We start from the raw sequence: 16,573 nt of genomic DNA on the forward strand, positions 1-16,573 counted from the left end.
AACTACCATTTTCCCAGCAGCTGTGGAAGCTTGGCTTTTTACCTGGCATTGCCCCTGGTCAGTCTTTGGTTGGTATGTGTAGTCCTCTGATTTGAGTGTCTTGTAAATTCTGTAAGAAAGTGTGTGAGAAAGGATGGGATTAAGGATTAATGGAATGAATCAGCAAAGAAACAGACATAAAAGCTAGAGAGGTTGTTGGGGGAAGGCGTGGTGGCAGGAGATAGGAGAATGAAAAGGAAAGCACAGTGGTGAAGTTATAGAACAAAATATGGGGAAAGAAAAAAAAAAGGAGGAAAGATCATGGGGGGAAGGCCGTGCATGGAGAAAAAAGACAAATGAAAAAGGAGTGAAACCGAGAAGGAAAAGAGTGTAAAAAGGCAAGAAACAGCAAGTTATGTTTTTAAACATTTATTAAATGGAAAGTTGATGGACAGCATCACAATTAAATAAAGAACACCATAAAGACTACGGAACAGTTAGATTGCTTTAATTGCAGAGGCAGTGGGTTTTAGGGACACGGGAGCTATTATTCTTCCTGATTAGTAGGCTCAGTCCTTCAGCTAGAAGATGTCAAGTAAACATTCAGCTCAATCGCTAAACACAATATCATCACTTTTGCCTATTGTAAAAAAAATTCCTGCTCCACACTGAGATGGCAGATTGTTGAAAAGTACAACCACTCCCTGCAGAAGTGATAAAACCTCAGTCATCAGTGACTGCTTTCATGTGGAAATTTGAGACATCATCATCCACTTTAAGGTTAGTGTCCATTCAGAAGGCCGAAGAGGTTTAAAAAAAAGAAAGCTCAGTTACCGACATGAGGCAACAAAATTCAAAATTCTTGTAAAAGATGGGAGTTCGTTCATTTCTCTAAGACTATAAAAGATCAAATGAAGGAAAAGTTTATATATTGTACACAAAATACACATGCACCATTAGTGTTCTAGCAGGGAGGGAATTTCTTGACCCATTCTATTCTAATTGCAAAGAAATTTGACCCTGATCCATTCAATTCTTGAAAGTTTTTACAAAAAATGATTCTAGCTCTAAACTCAGAGAAAGTCTTTCTGCATATAGAAAAAAATTCATTTCATTGTAACAAGCAAATGTGACAGCAGTGGAAACTGGATGAAAGCATGGTAGTGGTAGTATCTGATGTAAAGCACGGGGAACTATAGCCAGAAAGAAAGATCTGAAGTTTTGTTTTTTTCTTTTCTTCTCCCCACCCACCCCCGAAAAAGTTTCATTTTCTTAGACTTAAGAACTACCCTCCAAAATAGTAGAAGAGACTTGCTTCTTACTGGGCAGAGGTTTGCCAAAGAAAGTGTAGCGGTATTCTTGTTATATCTTACTAAGTTAAATGACACATTTTCATGTGCTATTTATGTTCTTGATTATCAAATCCCTTAGTCCAGTGGTTCTGAACCTGTGGTCCCCAGACCTTGGGAGTCTGGAGATATATCTAAGATTTCCACACAGATCCGCACCTCCATTTGAAATTTTTTAGGGGGTCCGCAAATGAAAAAAAGGTTGAGAACCACTGCCTTAGTCATTGGCTAGACAAAAAGTACACAATACCAGAGATGTAGACAACAGCAAACATGAACCTAAACTATATGTTAAGAAATAAACTGATATTTTAAAAACTTTTGTGGTTTTCTCTTGCACAATAGAACTAAATCCAGACATTCTCTCTCCAGGATCAGAGACATTCACGTTCTTATTTTTTGTGTTATTTTCATCTTAGTTAAGGTTCTCTTCATTTGACAAACTATAATGATAATGTAAAAGTTATTGCTCTTTGTTTCCAGAGAAAAAATATGCTATCATGGACTTAAGGTTTAGTGTATATATAGGTATTTTACAGTTATAAAAAACAACAACTATATAAGTATAATTGTCTCTGAAACATTCTACACCATGGAAATTCAGAGTTAAAATGAAATCTTATGCTAAGATTTGTTAATATGTTGTTGATGTGTTACGGTACAGAAATGCATAGTTAGGTTAACTCTGCCCTGCTACACCACCTTGCAATAACTATACACTATGACTAAAGCATTTTATCATCTGTAGTCAGACAGATTCAACTGATTTTTCCCCCTTCATGGCATGACTACAGGACAAAGTTAGGTTACTTGGTTATCCCACCTGCGCATTTCCATACTTTAAGATTAAATTTTAGAAGTCAAGATATACATTAACATGGATTTTTCTGTATTTATAATGCTTATTTTGGAATAATTAATCATCCTTATATCACACATACTAAGATTAAGTTAAGGTTGAGGATATATACTTGGTGCTTGGAAATTTACTTTTGAATTAAAAATTTCAGACAAACACTGAATTCAAACCCAAAAAGCAAATGTTTACATGTGATATTTCCTGTAATATGAAGAATGGAAGAATCAACCTTAAAGCTTTAAAATAAAAAATAAATAAACAAAATAAATATATAAATTTAAAAAAAAAAAAAAGTAATTTTAGGAACATGTTCACCAGGATGCCCTGGCTGCTTTATACTTCTGTGGAGCAGCACAAAGCAGTCAGAGCATGCTGGCTAACTGAGACGGATTTACAACTCCCAGCAGCACAAAGTATACCTGCAGTTTCCGCCTCCCTCCTGCACATCATGCCCAAAGTCACTGCTCCATCCTGCACTCCCCACATCCCCCTGTACTCAGAGGCCCTAGTTTTCCCCCTCTCCTCCCTAACTTCTCTGCTGACAACATCTGGTGCAACAGGTAGGTTTTTGACAGCAAAATTTAGGATTAATGGTAAATGTTAGATATTCTTCATAACTCAGTTTCAGTCCGCAGAGACAGACAGATGATGTCCTACTTCAGATAATTACACAAAAAATGGCCATTGGGAAAGAGGATATCTTTTATTACTCTCAATGTGAGAAAAGCCAAGCTTCCCAAAACAGGGAAGACAGTGGCCCCTAACAGCAGAAAGGGTCACTATCTTCTCTGCTGAGTGCAGCTTGGCCTCAGTCCAACTGAGAACAATCAGACATGGCAGCAATTTTAAGAGGGCACTTCTTCATGGAATTCTCTGTAACAGATTATTTGTCAGCCTCTGCTGAACACTAAACTTTCAGTTATGAAGAATACAGCAAAAAATACTATTAATCCAAAAAATATTCCTTCAAATACAGTCTATGTAGCATACACACATTTTAGTTTTAGCTAGAAGGGAAGTTTGAAGATGTGTTACTAATATTATTAGGGACAAAAGAGCTTTGAGGCCAGTTGCTTCTGTTCTTAAAGGACCTATTTTAAAATCAATTTTAACTCAAATTAATGGATTTATTTGTAAGTTCGCAGACAATTATTGTATATTCAAAAAGTGCTGAAATATTGGGGTGTATACATTGTATTATATATAAATTGATAGAATCACTGCTACTTAATTCAACCTCAAACATGGAGCTGCAAATGGTGCCTTCATAATATGCTGAAAAGTTGTGTGTGGGGTTTGTTTTTTTTTAAATCCAGCATAGCATGACCAATTTCTTACATATGAAAGTAGTGGATGTTTAGAGAAGAACAACAAAACTAGAATATGGGTGTCCATTTAAAAAACATCTCAGATTCTCCCTAAAGTCAGATCTTTTACTACTATACGTGGGTATATTCTGCTCAGTAAGTGAATGAAAATACATATGCAGTATGTTTCAGATTATATTTATTCAAAGCATTAAAAAGCATATCAAAATAAAAACCGAAACAGACTCATGAAGTTCTCAGTCCTTCTCTTTGCCTGGAGGAGGAAAGTGTATAAAAGACCTCTGTTGAACGGAATCTCCATCCACCTGAAAACTCTAGTTTGAAAATGCAGACTATTTTCCCAGAGTAAGAATGGGTTCATTTTACACTCCACAAAAGTAGTTTCATAGACCAACTTTTGAATATATACATAAACTCAATCATTCGGTTCCTCTCGCTCAAAAAAATCACCAAGATCGGGTGGCTGAGTTAAGACACTGATACTTGTTAAGAGATTATTCGGTTCCTAAAATGTGCTTTTATTAGTCAAAACAGGTTCAAAATTACTACAAGCTAATGCAAACTCTTAGATGATGCTATGACGTTAACTCTCTGATTAACACAGAAGAATCTGAAAAATAAATGGTCGAAAGTGAAATGTTCTTACTGAATTTTCTTCATTCTGTAAGATACTTGACAAAATCACAAAAGTCAAAAATCAAAAGAATCCTTACCCATGAATTAACAGTGCATATCCTTTGTGAAGAGTGAAGTAACTCAGGGTGATACCTACCCCAAAATAGGTAGCTCATTATCATTAGGGACCTGAAAGTAAAGCACAGTAACAAAAGACAAATCACAATCACACTTCAAGATCATATCTTAGCATCTGATAATTCAACTACTGAGTACATCTATGGCATTGATCACTTGGGAAACATGAGAATATACATGTATTCATAAATAAGCGAGATTTTTAAAGCAATTTTGCAAACGTCTATTTGCTCAATTCCCTAAGATAAGTGAAGTTATTTTTTTTAATATGACTGGAAAAGGACAAAATGAAAGGGAGAAGGACCATCATTGTAACAGATATTTAGACAGATTTTGTGCTGGAATTTTAAAATTTTTATGACTACTTAAAAGTGCTGAATATAAAGAATATGATAATTTTCAAGACTGAATAAATCGTGTTCTTAAGGGCTGAGGTTGAAACTTGCCAATGCTTATCCATTAAACTATTTATCTGATAGCAGAAGAGAAAGCCGAAGGTTGCTGTGATTGCACACCAGGGCTTAACAGATGTACTTGCCAATATCAAGTAATATTGCTGAATTGGGGGAAGTGCACTTACTCGACAGTCATGCTCCAATCCCCCATTGGACATAGCGGGGAGTGGAGCCCACAGAGCCTAGAAGAGGCACCAAATGTGCAAACACACTGCGGGGAAGGGGAAGGGTGAGGGGAGAAGTAAAAGCTTCTGGGATCCCTGGAAGAGAGAAAACACAATGAAGCATACCATCCCCCTTCCCCAATGCTGTGTGGGAAGGAAAAGGGGGGAAATAAGTGGATTTACATTCTATATCAATATGCTTTTATAGCTAGATTTCCCCATACAACAACATGATCCTTTTCCTAGGCAGATAAAGCAGCCTTAAATTCTGTTAAATACAAGCCTTGTCAGGAGATTTTTCTCAGGAGATCTTTCATTAATGTGCACTCACAAATTTATTAGTTGATGTAAAATTAAGAACAACAACATTTTATTTTTTGAAACTTCACAATATTTTAAGCAGGATACAACTCATTTTCCATATATCTTCCAAACAATGCACAACACAGTTATCAAGATAACAAGAACTGTTTGTCATAAACTGGTAACTTCACATTAAAACTGTACTTAGTACACACTCTTGATATACATGCTGCACTATCTGCCCTTCTTTTCTCACTTAATAACTTGTAAACTCATTCTAAAGTTGGTAGACTGAACTATGCCTAGCCTACTTAGAGGCTGTTCTATGTTAGGAATTTTTGTACTCTAAAAATTGATTTCTAATTGATGCAAAAACAGAAATTGGTTTTGTCTAAAATAATTAGACAATTATTCTGAAACATCCTCTAATCGGGCCTCTACTGTCTTAAGTGATATGCAAGAATTTTGTATAAGAATATCCAGAAAAGTTTCTTGTACATTTTCTTCTTATACTGTGATTTCATATCACAACAGAAAAAAATTTGAGATCCCTTTAGAGATTCAAAAACCTCTCTTCCCATCTGCCAATCAAGGTGAGAACCCATACTTCTAGAGAGTTTAACAGTCAAGTATTACTAAATACAGAAACACAACTTTTCTAAATAATAAAGAGTTAATTGGTTAAGAAATACTACAAACAGGCTAAATTATAGCATAAGGTTTTGCAATACACAGATTATTGGTATTTTATTTACAACGTTATCTAATTTAATCTGGAAAAAGTAAACAATGATCTCGCAATCAAACATTTCCCTCCCCACTAGTTTACAAATTAAGAATATCCCAATTACAGAAAACTGATTTCTGCACTTACCAACTGTGGCAAACATCGACTTGCTTAAATGTTTTGTTATCTGAAACATAGCTGTCAATCACAAATTCTTCCTCAAATTGATTCTGTCAATAACTCAGAATAGGAAAAAGAGGATTCTCACTCCTGAAGCCAAGAGAGACCACTTGCTTGACCAGCCTCAGATATTAAGACAACCATGGAGTATTTGTGTCTTTGAAGAATCTTGTGTTAAAAAGAAAAAAGAAACAAAGGATAAAGTAATGAGAAAAACAAGGGATTATTAAAGCATTGCAAAGTGTTACCCATGCAAACAAATAGCTCAATGACAATTACACCGATACGTTCATAAAAATAAAATATCTATGTAAAACTACAGAAAGCTGCATGCACGCAGCTTAGTCACAGTCAAAAAGAAAAAATGGGATCAAGCCCATTCTCATCTTTCTTGTTTACTTACGCAGTATTTCTTTACTTTGTGCGGTCAATTAGTGATTTTGCCAAAGTTACATGATGCATCAACTCAAAAGGAGTTCAGTAAAGCTTCTGTGGTTTAAAAGGGAACCCTATTGTTTGTCCTGAAATGTGTGGATGGGATTAATATGTTGTATATAAATTATAGGGACCAATTTTATCAACTTGAACTGGAATGAAGATTTTTTTCCAAACACGGCTCATTTGAACAAAGCTATCTGAGAGGCAACTCCTTTAAAAAATGATGGAGCCAAATGCTTTGGCTCTTGATGGAGCCAAAGCATCACCATTAAAAAAAAATCTGGAACCATAAACAAAAATAACGTACCATTCAATTTAGACTCTCCATATACATTAGTAAAGAGTGGAATACAATATTTATTTCAGTTTATTTTGCATAACCACTCTGCTTCAATTGTAACAAATTGTGATATCACATAAAACTCATGATAATAGAAAACTGCTAAGTTAAAGACTATTTACTTCTATACAAAAAGCACTTGGTCATAAGCACATCCAACAGAAGGTTTGATTTCAAATAAGACTATAAGAAAAGGAGTACTTGTGGCACCTTAGAGACTAACCAATTTATTTGAGCATAAGCTTTCGTGAGCTATAGCTCACTTCATCGGATGCATACTGTGGAAAGTGTAGATGATCTTTTTATACACACAAAGCATGAAAAAATACCTCCCCCCACCCCACTCTTCTGCTGGTAATAGCTTATCTAAAGTGATCACTCTCCTTACAATGTGTATGATAATCAAGTTGGGCCATTTCCAGTACAAATCCAGGTTTTCTCCCCCCCACACACAAACCCAGTCTCTAAGGTGCCACAAGTACTCCTTTCCTTTTTGGGAATACAGACTAACACGGCTGATACTCTGAAATAAGACTATAGTTCAAACGTTGTAGAAAAAAACTTGCTGGATTAGAATATTTCTTTGCAAGCACTGGTACCAACACAAGTGTGTGCTGCACCTTGTCAGTAAAGTTGATTTTAACATGTTGAGATAAGAAGGAGTTAAACATCCTTGAATATTCTGCTCTTAGAAAAAGGAGATATGCTAATCCAAAACTTCTGTATGGGAGAAAAACTGTCGGGGTCCAAAATTTCAATGGTAAAATTACTGGGAAAAGGAACAAAATATTATCTTATTCTACTCTTACAAGATTACTTTTATCTGGCTTTTCCAAAAATTATCTATGAAAGGTTCTGTAGTGATTTTGACAAGTTTCAGGATTCCATACAGTGAATCCTGGTTCACTTTATAACCAAAAGTGAACCAAAGTTCTCCATTTCCTCACCCAAATATAGCTTATCTGAACATGCCAAGAACATACTTCTCCCTTGGAAGATCAGAATGAAATATATTCTTTAAGTGACCTGTGCGGAAACCAAGGCCTATTATAAGATTAGGAAAACATTTTAATTTTGGGAAGGAGGTAAAAGGTTTATTTGCTTTTTTCATTATTTAGGATAAAATATGAAATGCTTCTAGTAAGTTTTTAGTATTTATAAAAGTAAGTGACAACTTAGGAGACAACTACAGAAGCTCTGCTACACCCAAGATAGATTCAAATCATCATTCAAGTTTTGTCACAAGTTCTGCCAATGCACCTCAAACTTGATCTGCAGTACCCCCATTTCTGCAGTCCAAGATTTTTCCTGAGCAATTACGTGTAAGTTGTGTGATATGGACAAATATTCACTAAGAATCAGGTGAAAGCTCGCTCTCATTTTCTCTTGTGGCCTAAAAACAAGATTTCATTACAGATCTCCAGAGATAAAATAATGAACTTCTAACCCATTTCACAACCTAACCTCCTTTCATCGTACAACTCTACTAATACACATTAATCTTAACCTTCAGTAACTCCAGTATTCCAGTTTCAGGACTGTCCTGGTGAGCTACTGCCAGCCACCAAGTTGTGTGGTGGTTTTCTGACCTGTGACAACTTTATTACATGAACAAGGGTGTAAACAAAAGGTCAAAGCAGAGACCATATTTATTTTGCTGTTGACTAAGGCTGATTTGAACACAGATTGACAGTACTGAAGACTATTTACACATAAGCATAAGTAATTTTTTGTGCAAATTCAGAAAAACGGAATTTCAAGCCTCAATGAAGCTCAGATTAAGGTGCCACAGATACTCCTCCAGATATTACATTATATATTGTGCAGAACAAGTGCAGTTTCAGGCTCCCTCTCATCATCACATTTATTCACAAGGAAAGCCCCACATCTTTGAGACGAAGAGCACATAAAACTTCTCTAACATTATAATAGTCAAATCTGTATTAGAGCACATTATCGGTCGCAAACAATGTATTGCACAAAAGTTTTAGACTTCCTTAATAGATTGCCTCTTTTCTAACTTAAAAACAAAATAAATTCAAAGTGACAGTATCTTAAACTGTAAGTATCTTAATGAGAATTTCATTATTTTTCACAATTATGGTTTCAGCAGAGACCATGGATTCAGAATACCTTCTTGAATTCTAGACATCTCAGCACAGAAATGAAAAGATAGGAACACGTGAGCTCTTATCCCATTTTAGCATCAACACCTTTTGTCACAACCTGTTTCACTGCCACCCATCAGTAAATTGGCAACACACACTTATTTCACAAGCATGTTCTGGGGATTATAATTGTGAATTTCTCAGAAGACAAAAGATCTAGATTAGAGACTAAATTTTATTGTGACTTCTGAAAAATATGGATAAATATTTTGAAAAAGTGTACATTGCAGCCATCAAGAAACAAAGACCCAATGCCCGATTCTTTTCACATTTACACTGGTTTTACCAACAGTTTAATTCCACTAACTTCAATGGCGTTATGCCTGAGGTACTACAGTATGAGACGAGAACCAGGCCTAAATTCATTTTCATTAATATAGCGGATAAAAAAAAGTCTAATGATTTTTTTAAATAAAAAAAGCCAGTTTTAATTTAAATTAAATAAGACTTTTTTTTTAAAGTACCTATTTAAAATGTAATTTTAAATTGACAATTTATATTAATAAGGGCTTAACTCACTATAATCTACTAAAATAATTTAAACTAAATACAAAATATAATGTGTGATATATTTGCTGCTAAATTTTCACGAATTGGTGGAAGTCACTGGTTTAGCACCTGGAACAAGAGTTTGTTGAAGTGTTAAACCAGCTTTTGGACAGCAATAGCCTCTTCTGAAGGTGCAGAGAGAATACTTTCTTATTTCAGTTTATTCAACTAGTTTAGTTCAATAAATGCCTCCTTCAAAGTTGAGAAACCAACTAGGAGTTGAAAAAACACAAGAAAATGAGATCTACTACTTCTAAAATCTTGAAGGACATGGTGACCAGCCACAGTCAGTTAAATTCGCTATATTATAGAAAATACTTTCTTTGTTTAATAAATCAGTTTGATTTCAAGGCAAAACACGTTTTGATAAACTGTTTTCCCCTTATGTATCCAGCACATTTAAAGTAGTACTAAATTTAAAATGTCATTTCTGTACATTTAAAATTTAATTTGAATTTCCATCCAATTAGAGCATGACACAGATTTTAAATAAAAAATTAAATCTAGTAAATAAGAAATGCATCATTCACTATTTTTTATCAATTAAAATGTAATAATTCAGAACCTAAATAAATTTAAGTTAAGCTATGTAATTGCTTAAATAAATGTATATAGATCTAGTGTATCCTCCTGGTTCGCAAAAAGCAGCATTAAATTTAGTGTAAAGGCTATATTTAGTTGCAATCAACACGTTTTAATGGTTGCCAGCCAGTGAGAATCAACCTTTCTTCAGGAAAATAATGAAAAAGTGCATGCAAAACATGATTAAAATTGATTATTTAAATCAAGGTTTCCTGCATGTTCATTTAAATTGATTCAAAGTGGCAATGTGAATCAACCCACCCTATACAGAAATGACAGCAAGTTCATGTTATTCATATTATTAAAGGGATAGAATATTATGCCATTATATATGTAAGAAAAAGTCTTCAGAAGCTATTACAAGTTTTTCCTCTTATGACATTCAGTAATGTGTTAAACTTTAAAGTAATAATAGGAGGCTATTAAAGTTTATTTACTAGTGAAAGCCTATGCAATTTTCTAGAATGAATTTTGGTTGACTATCTAAACTTCTAATTTTTTTAAGCACAGAAAACTGTTTTTATTCCTGTTATATAAAGGAGAGTACGTAACACCACACTGAAGGAGGAGATCAATTTGGTACCCCCTGTTCGTAAATTTTCTATTATGTAGATAAAGCAGAGTCAAAAAATTGGTATTTGGCCACAAGAAATTAATAGGATTGCCTCATCTTGTGATAACTCTACTTTTTATGCAAGTACAAGGTTGATTTCATAAATTAACAAAAACCTCAAGTGTCAGTGTTTTTGAGGTCAGACTAGATCAGTGGGTCTCAAACTTTTTTTTATTGGCGATCCCTTTCACACTGTAAGCCTCTGTGTGCGACCCCCCTAATAAATTAAACACACTGTTTAAATATATTTACCACCACTATAAATGCTGGAGGCAAGCAAGGTTTGCGGTGGAGATTGACAGCTCGTGACCCCCCCCCATGTAATGATCTTGCGACCCTCTGAGGGTCCCGACCCCCTAGTTTGAGAACCCCGGAGTAGATGATCACAAATATCCCTTTTGGCCTTGAAAACAAAACAAAAAGGTAAACCAGAAGAAACCCCAAGGAATATCAAAGTTATGATCCACAAATTCACTCAAAGTTATACATAGTAGCCAAACATGTTAATATCAGACATCTGTTTGGCGTTCAGGCTGAATCAAGTTGGAGGTCTCAGTACAAATGTCCACATCACACTGGCACCTTTGTCGTAAAACGAGCCAAGAACGGAGCGAAACTGAGGACAGAACCACCACCTCACCCCAAGTATGTTCCCTCCAGTTTTATAAATGAAGCATGGTGGCAGGGTAACATGAAAGAGAGAACTTTAGTCTCAAATGCTACAATACAAACACCTTAAATGAGCTCTCACTAAAATGTAGCTGTGTCTCTAGCTGCACATACACCGTGCTCAAAATATACCCATACAATAAAATGAACTCAGCATTTCTAAATATTTACCTCTCTCGGTGGGTGTTATTGATTAAAATGCTTATATGCCTAACGTGTGCTTTCACTTGCCACATTGCTCTAATACCACAATTTATTTTTGTTTGCATTTTACAGTTCAATATTTTATCAGTTCCTCCAACAGGTGATCTTTTTAGACGGCAACAGCATCTAGCTTTTTTATGTATTCTTTATGAGAATGTTGCACAAAAAATGAAATACCAAGAATTTACATTAAAAAGAGGAGAGTCTCTACGTTCAGATGGCCAATGGCCAAACAAGTTCTCTCTTGCCTATATGAGCTGGCCAGAGAAATAAAAAATGATCGGCACACTCTGATCATATTTGAATTAAGTGCTAGCAACTCATATTGGGGTTATTGTATCCCTGCAAATTCAACATGGTGAAGATAAAGAAAAGTCTTCACTCCTTCCTTTCGCTGAACAGGAAAGATGCCTCTCAGGGAGTCCCAATGACAGTGGGAATCCAGATGTCAGTTCTTAGAACTCTGGACTCACAAAATCCCATGACTGGGCTTTGGGTACATCCATTAAGGTGACTTCAGATCCTTCACGTTCCTGAAAGCCCTGCCTCTAGTCTGGCAAAGAGGCTGACTGAGAGAAAGGGGAAAAACAGAGTGCAGTCTGAGCCTGAAAGAGAATGAGATTTCCTTGAGCGTATTGAGGAGTCTGCTCCTTAGTCTGAAAGGAACAGTGGCTGTAAGAGGAATGATCAGAGAAGTAAACGGACTGACATGATCTATAAAAAGTAAGAAGAGCAGAGAAAATTTACTCAGGACTCAGTTTGTGGTTAGCATAGGAATCACAACTATTACTGTAACCCAGAACTACACAGGACCAAACTAGAACACTGCATTCTCCTCCTTCTGCTCCAACTTCTGTTCATCATTCCTACCAAACAATGCAATGCTCCAGAGTCTAGACATTTACTTGAGGTAGACACAAGGACTTATACAGCAGGCCTGATATTTGGAGGACAAGGCAACACATTAAGGAATCCTACCTGACAATCTCTACAGAGTTGTGTGGCTGACCTATTCATTTTATAATATCTCAAGTATGAGTTGTAGTTTACATTAAATGAAGTTTGTATCAAAATGTTAAATAAATAACACAACATAAAGAACTGCTAGTGCTCCCCACACTGGGGTGGAGGGCTGGAAGCATGCTGAAATTAAAACATACCTATTACCTAATGTCATAGGAGTAGAGCAGTATAAAAATGAGACTGACACAATTTTATTAATCTCTCTCAGTCACTGGCTCTTGTCTATTTTATAGAAAGGAAATACATGAACAAGGTCTGCTTTGAAGGCCTTCACAGTCCCTGTGTGATGGTCCAAATCAGAGCACTTTACAGATACAACCACTAAAAACACCCCCCCCCCCACTCTGAGCTTTCATCGTTTACCTAATCAAAAATGACTAGGAATGTATGGCTTGATTTTCAGAAGCCCTCAGCATCCACTGCCCATGTTGAAGTCAGTGGGATCTGAAGCTACTCAGCATCTTTTAAAAAAATCAGATTAGTCATAATAATGAGGGACAACAGTCCAACAAGTCTGGGGGGCAGGGGAGTTTGGCTACTCTTCACTGTAAAGATCTATTAGGAGCTTATATACCGAACCATTTGCTGACACACTATATATGTGGCTGAATACTAACAGCTTAAGTAACACAGACTAAGTTAACGATCTTAGCACCTTTGAGTATATCTTTATACTCAAATTACTGAAGACACGTTTGGCATAATATTTCCCTATTTGTTTCCAACGTCATGCAATGCACAATTGGCAAATTGCATATTGTGATGTTCCTAGAATGGCAAAATATTGATTGTTGCTGACAAGCTTTTGTTGAAGATGTCCTATAAGTAACTATGGAGAATATTTTTCCTGTGAACGGTTAATTGTTATGACATCTATGACTGTCAAAAGCACAGCTCTGTGAATTGCTTACGTGAGAGTAAGAATTTATTTTGTATGTTCTTCATGAGTTAAAAAATGAATTTAAGTCAGTGGTGTTTTGGAGCCCCATCAAGCAAGTGTGTCTGAACAGTTAAAGAATTAGCAGATGCCTACAAGCAGGAACATATCAGGTTGTCTTTTTGGGTGGAGACCACATGACTGTCAGGAAATAAGCAGGATATTATTTTGCTCTCTCACTTAGGTAATTATCAAAATCTGAAGTAAAACAAATAGGTTGTAAAATTTTGTTTACCACTTGAAGGAAGTCCACACAAATATAATATAGGCTATTTCACCTACAGATATAAACCAAAATTCACAACCCTTGCTAGATAGAAACTCTGTAACTGCTCAAAGATATTAAAGGAAGTAGAAACTATTTACCTACAAAGTCCAACATAGTCTTTCTAATAAGAAAGATACTCAGAAGTTTTCAGCTGTGACTACTCTTAAATTAAATGAAAAAGATGGGATAAAGCTTGCACCTAACAAGCTGGTATTTCTGGATTGGCACAAAAGTTAAATGGGGTACAGGAACCTCCTATGACAGACAAGCCTACTTTTCTTGTGGTGGAAACTCAGAGACAACTACTTTTAAAAGCAAAGTCACAAGACTTCAGAGAAAAGGGGCAGAGAAGGTCAGAACCCTTTCTAGCACTATCATGGCTGTTGCAGCATTATATTTATTAATCCTTCCCTTTTCTCTGTCCACAGTCTCCATTTGCTCCTCAGCAACCATGCCTGCTGGCCCAAGGCTCTTCAGTCTCTCCGCTGTAGGAAACACCAGATCTGTCTGTATCTCCTCATGGTGAGTTGATACTGCTTTCATTAAAGTTTTTAGTTACTGTGGGTATGGTCTTTTGCATGCAAACGTGAATATGGAGCGTGAAAACCTTCCTAAGAGATGAGGGCCTTGATTTCACCTTTGCAAGAAGAGACTTCTTGAATGTTCTCTCCCCCCCCCCCCAACCAACCTGTCTGGGAAAATAGGTTTTCTTCCACACCATCCTGTTTACAGTAGGTCCCCTTGCCTCAGCCGAAAGCTGTCACAAGCCTCCCACCTTCAGCGGAGACATGCTCGCCTGACATATATTGTGCCAATCCACCTCACACACCCAGTAGGGAGACAGCCTCAAAATGACGACCCTGACATCCCAGGGCCCCAGTTTTGACCCCACCCCGACCTGGCCTATTAGCAACCCCCACAATCTGCACTCCAAACCTTTTCAATCTGCAGCCTCCCATCCCCCCCCCCCCCCGCCGCCCCGCCTGGTGGAGAAGCCAAGTCCGCTGCCCGCACCCCTCCCTTGCCTCATCGGTAGCCAGATCCAACACGCCCCCTCGCCCAGGGTGCAGCCAGCTCCGTTCCGCTCGGCTCCCCTCCCCCCCGCTCAGCGGGCGGCCAGCTCCAACCTCAGCCTCCCTCTCCACCTGCACCGCCCCGCACCCGCCCGCTCAGCGGGCAGCCAGCTCCAACCTCGCCACTCTTCCCCCGGCCGCCTCGCCCACTTGCCGGGTAGGCAGCCAGCTGCCGTCCCTCTCCCTCCGCCGCCTGCCTGCCCCGTGGGGAACCAGCCCCCGCCGACCTACCGTAGGCTGGGGCCGGCTCCAACCCCTCTCCCGCCCCACCACCCTGCCTCGGGCCCAGGCGCTGCCGGTGCGAGGGGCAGGGGCGACCCAGACTGTGCCCGTCGCCCCGCGCCCGCCCTGCGAGGGGGCGGAAGCAGGCTCAGCCGAGGCAGGGCGAGAGCAGGCCCGGCCGCGCCGTCCCCCCGCGTGGGCGGGGGGAAGCCAGGGCCAGCCCGTGTCTCTGTCACCTGAAGCGCGGCCTGCTCCGGGGGCGGCGGGGAGCAGCCCGCCCCTCGCACGCACTCACCGCCGGGTTCGCCATTACACGGCGGCGGCCGTCTGGCCGGCACGCGTGGGGAGAGGCGATGCCCCGCGCCTGACAGCTCCCTGCCTCGGCCAGGCGCCGGGGGAACGGGGCGGCTCCCCTCGGGGAATTCCCCTGCCTCTCCGGCCCCGCGGGGTGCGCAGGCCACCGCTGGCTAGGGGCACCACTTACCGGCCGCTGGCACAGGCCCGGGAGGAGGAGCGGGAGGAGGCGGCGCGGCGTGATTTGCTCTTCCCCCGCCCGGGCAGGGAAACAGGAGGGCTATTGGCGAAGTTTCACTAGCTCCGCGCCGCGACCCCACCAGCCCCAGCGAACCCGAGGGGACGGGCGGGGGGGGGACACATTTGCATATTTGTCAGCCACTCGCTGATTGGCCACCCGGCCAAGGGCCGCCTCCGCGGGCTGACACGGTGCCTCTGCGGGGGGGAGAGGGGGAGCGGGTCGGCGAGCCGGGGAGGAGTGAGCGAGGGGTGTGAGGAGGGGAGGAGCGTGCGCAAGAGGCGGCGTGGGGCTGGGAGGCGCGCGCGCGAGTCCCCTTCCTCGAGACGCCTTCTCCTCACGCTTCCACAACCCGCAGGGGCGGGGGGAGCCGCCCTCGGCGGGGGCGGGGCCTCCGGGCAGATGAAAGAATCCGAGCCGCTGATAAAATGGTGCGCGAGCGGCGCGATGAGCTGATCCAATATGGCCCCCTTCCCTGACAGAAGCCAATCCCGGGCGCGTTTACTCTGGAGGTTCCCGCAGAGACCTGGATACTGGGTAGGCCCCGCTGCCGGGGAAAGCCAAAGGGAGAGTAGAGCGCTCCGGCGGACAGTGGCGCCCTCTTGCAGCGGCGGGCGGCCGCGGCCTCCTTTCCCCTCGCCGGTCCCAGCCCTGCTGCCCTGGCTCTCGCATCTGCTGCGCCAACGTGCAGGGAGAGGGGACAGGGGTTGACCCCCCTGGGGGAAAGGACCCTTTCGGCTCACGGGCAGGCCCGTTAAATACCGACCGCCCCCCGCCTCCTCTCCCACCGTTTTCCTCATCCACAACTCCCGTGGGCACCCCGCTCCCTGAGGAATTCAGCTTCATGCTGCGTGCGGC

The 16,573-nt window shown here is 40.0% G+C and overlaps 1 protein-coding gene across 7 annotated transcripts in view; it reads right to left on the bottom strand.

The window, feature by feature from the left end:
• CHD9 (chromodomain helicase DNA binding protein 9) overlaps positions 1-15,808 on the bottom strand; it is a 185,559-nt gene extending 169,751 nt beyond the window's left edge. For 4 of the 7 annotated variants that reach the window (XM_084645126.1, XM_084645124.1, XM_084645125.1 and 1 more), the window contains exons 1-4: positions 15,668-15,808; positions 6,065-6,265; positions 4,229-4,319; positions 43-109 (exon numbers count right to left, since the gene is read on the bottom strand). The gene's annotated coding sequence lies outside the window, so the exon portion shown is untranslated. Of the gene's footprint in view, positions 1-42; positions 110-4,228; positions 4,320-4,848; positions 4,984-6,064; positions 6,266-15,478; positions 15,606-15,667 lie in introns of those variants that run through there. The other 3 variants (XM_084645122.1, XM_084645121.1, XM_084645123.1) reach the window with 3 other exon arrangements.
• Positions 15,809-16,573: the final 765 nt, after the last annotated feature.

This window comes from Lepidochelys olivacea, assembly GCF_965140295.1.
Source record: "Lepidochelys olivacea isolate rLepOli2 genome assembly, chromosome: 12".
In the NCBI taxonomy this organism is placed as follows: Eukaryota; Metazoa; Chordata; order Testudines; family Cheloniidae; genus Lepidochelys; species Lepidochelys olivacea.